The sequence below is a fragment of the Peromyscus californicus genome, unplaced genomic scaffold (genome assembly GCF_007827085.1).
Source record: "Peromyscus californicus insignis strain IS unplaced genomic scaffold, ASM782708v3 Scaffold_4__1_contigs__length_199733344, whole genome shotgun sequence".
In the NCBI taxonomy this organism is placed as follows: domain Eukaryota; kingdom Metazoa; phylum Chordata; class Mammalia; order Rodentia; family Cricetidae; genus Peromyscus; species Peromyscus californicus.
Window position 1 is genome coordinate 53,649,153 of NW_026294562.1, and position 7,096 is coordinate 53,656,248.

Below are 7,096 nucleotides of genomic sequence, written 5' to 3' on the forward strand. Positions count from 1 at the left end.
CCTCAGAAATACATTGTGCCCTCCTGCCCTGGGCTCCTGCCTGCACACAGGAACTGAGGATGGTGTTGGATTGGGGTCTCCGGAGGGACGCCTTTGCTGGGGCAGGCCCCAGTGCTGTCTGAGGTGGCTTGGGTGTATGTCAGCTGCACTTCACTTATTTCAATGGCTCTCAGCTTCTGGAAAACACCTTTGTTACTGAGCACTCCACCTCGTTGCCTATCCCTTCCAGTTCCCTTGCCTGTACCAAGTTCATTGGCTCCCTGTAAGTGCATGTGTGCATGCACAGGGCTCCATCTTTAAGGCCAGCTCTGTAGCTGTGATTCTTTGTCAAATGTCTTTCATGTGCAGCACCTTGCAAGTAATGGGTGTAGTGGAGCCCGAGGCATTTTATGCTGGGCATTACTACCCCTTTCTGTCAAATTCAGGGCCTCTTTCAGCACTCTGTAAATGCTTATCAGCTGAGTGGTCTTCCTTGTACCTCCTCAGTATTTTTAGGAGGAGCCTGGGGGAGGGGCAAGGGGGAGCTGGAGACATCCTCTCTAGCCATGTGGTGCATAGGAAGAAGCACCTACCAAGCTGGAATCCTGTCAGGATCTGGGAGGAGCAGCACTGTGGCCCCCCAATCCCCCAGAGGGTGAAATGGCTTTACCTCACTTTTCATGCTTTGCTCAATGACTTGGTTGACTTCCAGATAGATACAGGGACAGTATTCCCTGTGGACCTGGGGCTGGAACAGTGGACAGAAATGGCAGGTGAGGGCTGAGGGCTGTAGTTACAGACCCTAGATGTCAGAACATACCTTTCTGGTGCCCTTCTGAAGGCTTGTTTTCTGAAAGCTTTAGGTGGAGCTGGCTCCTCTCCATCCCCTTTATTCCTGGCTTGGTGTTTGATGATGCCTATACACCGAAGGCCAAGGATGCTTCCCTAAGGATAGGAAAGAATTCCCTGCCTCCTGAGGGGCTATTGCTTTCAACACAAACCAACTTCGGTGTCTTCAGATTGAAGGGATTTATGGACCAGCTGCCTGAACCTGTTGCTGGAGTAGGCAGAGAGTGCTATAAGGTGGGCACAACTTGGGACATTGGTCAGGAGGGGTATGCTACTGCTGGATCTCAAGGACCCAGTGTGGTGACCCATACCTGTAGTCCTAGCACTTGGAAGCTGAGGCTGGAGAATCCTGATTTCCAGGCCAACCTAAGCTACATAGTAAGAATTCTCTCTCTCTCTCTCTTTCTCTCTCTCTCTCTCTCTCTCTCTCTCTCTCTCTCTCTCTCTCTCTCTCTCTCTCTCTCTCTTTTTCTTTTTTGAGATGGGGTTTTCCTGTGTAATAAGCCTTAGTTGTCCTGGAACTCATTTCGTAGATGAGGCTGGCCATGAACTCACGGAGATCTCCTGCCTCTGCCATCCAAGTGCTTGCATTAAAGGCATACACTGACACTTGCCCAGCAAGGACACTATCTCTTAAAATGACAAAAAAAAAAAAAAAAAAAAAAAAAAAAAAAAACAAACAAACAAAAACCCACTAAATAAATGGATATAAATGAAGGGATGACCTCAAAAGTCTTGGTCAAGTGGCCTCATAGCTGTGCCTGCCTTCACACTGTCAATCACATTGACAGCCCTTCCTGTTCACAGCAGTTCAGGGTGGGGTGAAAGCTGGCTGTCAATCAACTTTCTCACCTTAGAAGTGATGGAGGTGGGTGGGGTGGCAGGGCCCTCCTTGCCAAGCCTCTGCTGCCAGAAGAGGTTCTGCTGCACGGACCTGTTCTGTCCACGGGCACAGATTATACCTTGATCTCAGAGCCGTGCAGTACCAGAAGAGTTTTGTTCCAGTTTCTATGGTAACATTGCTGCTCTGCCAAGGATTAGTTCTCTCCTATTTCTGTGCCCCTGGAACTCAAGAAATAGATGACAGACACACTGTCACAGAAGAACTGCTCGAAACCATAGTTCTGTCTTGAGTTTGTTCAGGCTGGAGGGAAGCCATTTGGCTATGAATTCCCAGACCCTGGTCTGAGCCCTTAAGCAGGCTTAACATCTCAGAGGAAGTGGGGGTGGTGGGCTGGGCAATTGGCTTGGGGGCCTGAAAGAGGGCTTAAGATTCCCACTGACTTGTCATGGGTGGAGTCATCCTCACAGGCCTGGAATCTCTCACCTTTCACTGGCTTGCTTTCCCCGAGTCAGGGGTCCTTAAATGGTGTCCCACAAAGTAAGGCTTTGTGCTCTGAGCCACATCTTGTGTCCTGTCTGGTGTGTGACGTCGGCGGTGGGCTGAGTCTGGAGACTCCAGGGTGACCTTAGCCAGTCATCCAGTCTAGTTTCAGTTTGGGGGACTACAAAATTAAGATGATATGATAGACAGGATAATGTCACTTCTCTGATCCCAGGAACCCATGAAGTCATTTTAAATGGCTCAAGGCGATTTTGCAGGTGTGATTAAGGTTCTGGGCCTTGAGCTGGGAGATCATCCTGGATTATCTGGGTGGCCTAGTGAGATCACCCGACCCGACATGCCCTACAAACGAGCCCATCCTTGCTGCTGTCACTGCGGAAGTGGGCTAGAGCTAAGGAGTGCTGTAACCAGGAGTTGCAAATAGGCCTCAGTTACTGCCAGAAGGATTGGGAGACTTCCTGTAACATACGAGGACCTGGATTTTGCCAGCCAGCATGGAAAGGAAGAGATGAGTTCTTTCTCAGCCTCTGGAGAGGAATGCAGCCTAAGGGCATCCACCTTGACTTTCGTTCTGATCGCCAGAGCTGAGTTCTTGGCCATGGGCCATCAGGACTGCTGCACCAACTGATTAGACCTCTGGGTGACACAAGTGCCACTTCCAAATGAGTTCCCAGCCAAGAGTATAGGTAGGATTCTCCCTGTGCCCCCTTGCTCGGCTCCCCACTGCTCTGTGCTTCAGTGGCATGTCCGATACGTGACTATCACGACTCAGCTAAGTGCCTGTGCAGCTCTGCAGGTCTGGCCTTTGCTGGATTCATTGCATCCCCAGACCCTGGTGGGCACAGCAGCACAACTCGGGGGGGGGGGGGGGGGTAGTTGACATTTTCTTCGGTCCACTTACCAGCTCCCAAATAAAGACACGGAGACTTATTATGAAAGCTCGGCCTCAGCTTAGGCTTGTCCCACTAGCTCTTTTTTTTTTTTTTTTTTTTTTTTTTTTTTGGTTTTTCGAGACAGGGTTTCTCTGTGTAGCTTTGCGCCTTTCCTGGAACTCACTTGGTAGTCCAGGCTGGCCCCGAACTCACAGAGATCCACCTGGCTCTGCCTCCCGAGTGCTGGGATTAAAGGCGTGCGCCACCACCGCCCGGCCCCCACTAGCTCTTTTAACTTAATTTAACCTGTTTCTATTCATCTACATTTTGCCTCGGGGCTTTTTACCTTTCACTCTCTATGTCCTACTTTCCTGCTTCCTCTGTGTCTGTCTGTCTGGCTCCTGGCATCTCTTTTTCTTTCTTCCTTTCTCCTCTGAGCCTCAATTCCTCCTCCTACTCACTCTCCCTGCCCAAAGTTTCACCTAGACCTCCTCCCTCGCTATTGGCTGTTCAGCTTTTTATTGGACCAATCAAGTGCCTTAGGCAGGCAAGGTAAAACAGCAACACATCTTCACATAATTAAACAAATGCAACACATCTTTGCAGAGTTAAACAAATATTCCACAACACAGAGGTTCATCTGGGGGCCCACGTGCCCCTGTTCTTGCTCTGCCAAAACTGCCAGGAAGGGGGGCCAGCCCTCCCAAGGCCTCGGCTTCCTGCAAAGATGATGGTTGTCTAAACCATGTCCCTTTTGTCCTGGTCACTCACCTTGGCGTCACCCAGGGGCTGCTTCTCTGTGGCTGAGGTTTCATAGTTCCTTGACTCCTATGGGGACTCATTTCCCACCTGGACATGTATCCCCTGGACACAGATGGGCTCTGGTGTCCCCAGATGGTAGGACTGCATGGGAGAAGACTTGATCCTTTGCCTGCTGTCACATCTGCGCCTTCCCAACATGCAGCCTGAATGCACTCACCCACCCACGTGTTAGCTATTGTTTTGAGACATGGTCTCAAACACCTCAGACTGGTTTCAAACTGCCTATGTAGCTGAAGATGTCAATCTATTTCTGGTTCTCTGCATCCAGAATGGCTGGAGTTACAGCCATTCAACAATACCATGCCCAGTTTTTTTTTTTTTTCTTTCCTTTTTTGGTTTTTTGAGACAGGGTTTCTCTGTGTAGCTTTGCACCTTTCCTGGATCTCGCTCTGTAGACCAGGCTGGCCTCGAACTCACAGAGATCTGCCTGCCTCTGCCTCCCAAGTGCTGGTATTAAAGGCGTGCGCCACCACCGCCCGGCACCATGCCCAGTTTTTATGTGGTGATGGGAGTCAAACAGGGCTTTGTACATGCCAGGCAAGCACTCTACCCACTGGGCTAAGGCCCTAGCCATGGTGTGTGTGTGTGTGTGTGTGTGTGTGTGTGTGTGTGTGTGTGTACATGCACACTTGCTTGTGTATGGGGGGGTGACTTCAGACACTTTCCTTCGTCACTCTTCACTTTATTTTGGGGGGCATGGTTTCTCTTTGAACCTGAAGCTTGTTGTTCTGGCTAGATTGGCAGGACAAGTGGCTCCACTAGCACCCACTTCTCCAGTGCTGGAGTCACAGGTGCATGCCATCACACCCAGCTTTTATGTGGGTGCTGGGTATCTAAACTCAGGTCCTCGTGGCTTTGCAGCAAACACTTTACCCACTGGGCCACCTCCCCAGCCCCTATACCAATCTTTTTGATACAGGACTTCATATTGATGTCCTGACTGGTGTGGAACTTACTCTGTAGCCCAGACTGGCCTAAAACTCAGTAATGCTCCTGCCTCAGCCTCCTGCATGTTGGGACTACAGATCTCAGCCACCAGCCCAACTTGTATTGCCTGTTTTTGTCACTGGCCTTGGACATTTGTGGAATGATAAATCAGGAGTCAGGGACAGTGTATAGGGCTGTACCAGGGATTGTTGGCAAGTCTGCAAGTGGGGTTCAGATGCTTCGGGATAATCAGAAGTTAGAAAGTGGTGAAAGGTGCAGGACAGATGGATGTGAGTAAGAGAATAGCTATACACCACCAGGTAAATGGGCATTAAAAAGAGTTGAGCAAGTCCAGAATGATTGTCCACTGCTGTAATATCAGCACTCAGGAGTTGGAGGCAAGTGGGTTGGAAACCAACCTGGACTACATGAGACCTTGTCTTGAATATACATAAAATATTAAATTAAAGCAAGGATTTGATTGACAATGTCACTCAGCAGTAGAACATGAGCTTAGTATGTGAGAAGCCCTGAGTTCAGTCCTCAGCTCTGAAGTAAAGCAAGCTAACAAGGGTTTAATAGAAAACATGAAAGGCTGGAAGGGATCAGGAAGGGCTGGAAAGAATGAGTATGACTGTAAAGCAGAAAAGGAAGGGCCCTGTGGAGAATCAGATGCACTTTATCTTTACTGTGTCAAGATTAATGTCCTGCTTTATGCTTACCACTAGTAGGAAAACTGAGTGAATACCATATAAGATCTTTATTGTTTCAAATAATAAAAGGCTGGAGAAGGCTGGGCGGCGGTGGTGCATGCCTTTAATTCCAGCACTTGGGAGGCAGAGCCAGGTGGATCTCTGTGAGTTCGAGGCCAGCCTGGTCTAGAGAGCGAGATCCAGGACAGGTACCAAAACTACACAGAGAAACCCTGTCTCGAAAAAACCCAAAAAAATAAAAAATAAAAAATAAAAGGCTGGAGAGATGGTTTAGTGTTTGAAAGCATGTACTGCTCTTGAAGAGGACCTGATTTTGGTTTTCAGCACCCACATCACATGGTTCACAACTACCTCTAACTCCAGTGGATTGAATGCCTCTGCCTCCATAGGATTCTGCACTTAAGTGCACATACCCCTTCACCCACAGACACATTAAAAAATATTTTAAAAAGTTACCTGTGAATCATCTAAAAAGTTTAATACAAAACAATAGAGAAGTACAGATCCCAATAGGGCAGTGGTGGAACACACCTTCCATCCTAGCTCTCGGCAGGCAGAGTCAGAGCTCTGAGTTTCAGGACAGCCAGGGCTACACAGAGAAACTGTCTCGAAAAACAAAAAGTACAGATACCAAAGATGTTGTTAAGAAAAGTTATAGACTTACGCAGAGAAATCCGTCTCAAAAAAAAAAAAAAAACAAAAAAGAGAGAGCGGCCCGGCGGTGGTGGCGCACGCCTTTAATCCCAGCACTTGGGAGGCAGAGGCAGGCAGATCTCTGTGAGTTCGAGGCCAGCCTGGTCTACAGAGCGAGTTCCAGGAAAAGGCGCAAAGCTACACAGAGAAACCCTGTCTCGAAAAACCAAAAAAATAAAAAATAAAAAATAAAAAAAAAAAAGAGAGAGCGAAGAAAAGTTATAGACTGGGGAAGGGGAGATGGATGGCTCAAAGGGTAAGGGTGCTTGCTGCCAGGCCTGATGACCTAAGTTGGATACACATGATGGAATGAGAGAATCAATTCCTACAAATTTTCCTCTGACCTCTACACACCTGCCACAGCACAGTTTCCCACACACCAACACACACACAAATATATGTGTAGTAGAATATTATTTTAAGTAACATTTTGTTTATGTTGCATTTGTTTAACTCTGTGAGTCTGTGTCATTTTGCTTGTCTAAAACACATGACTGGTCAAGTGGAGAACTGAACGGCCAATAGCAAGGCAGGAGAGAGAGATGGGCGGGGCTGGCAGGCAGAGAGGATATATGGAAGGAAAAATCTGGGAACACGAGGAAGAAGAGAAATGGAGATCAAGGAATGAGGAGAGGAAAAAGGAGCCAGAGGAAGAGGAGGACTCCAGGGCCAGCCACCCAGCTACACAGTAAGCCACAGAAAAAGAATAAGATTTACAGAAGAGAGAGAGAGAGAAAAAAAAAAAAACAGAGGCAGAAGATAAATGGGATAATTTAGTTAAGGAAAGCTGGCAAAAAATAAGCCAAACTAAGGCCAGGCATTTATAAATAATAATAAGCCTCCATGTATGATTTATTTGGGAGCTGGGTAGTGGGTGCCCCAAGAGCCCAAAACTA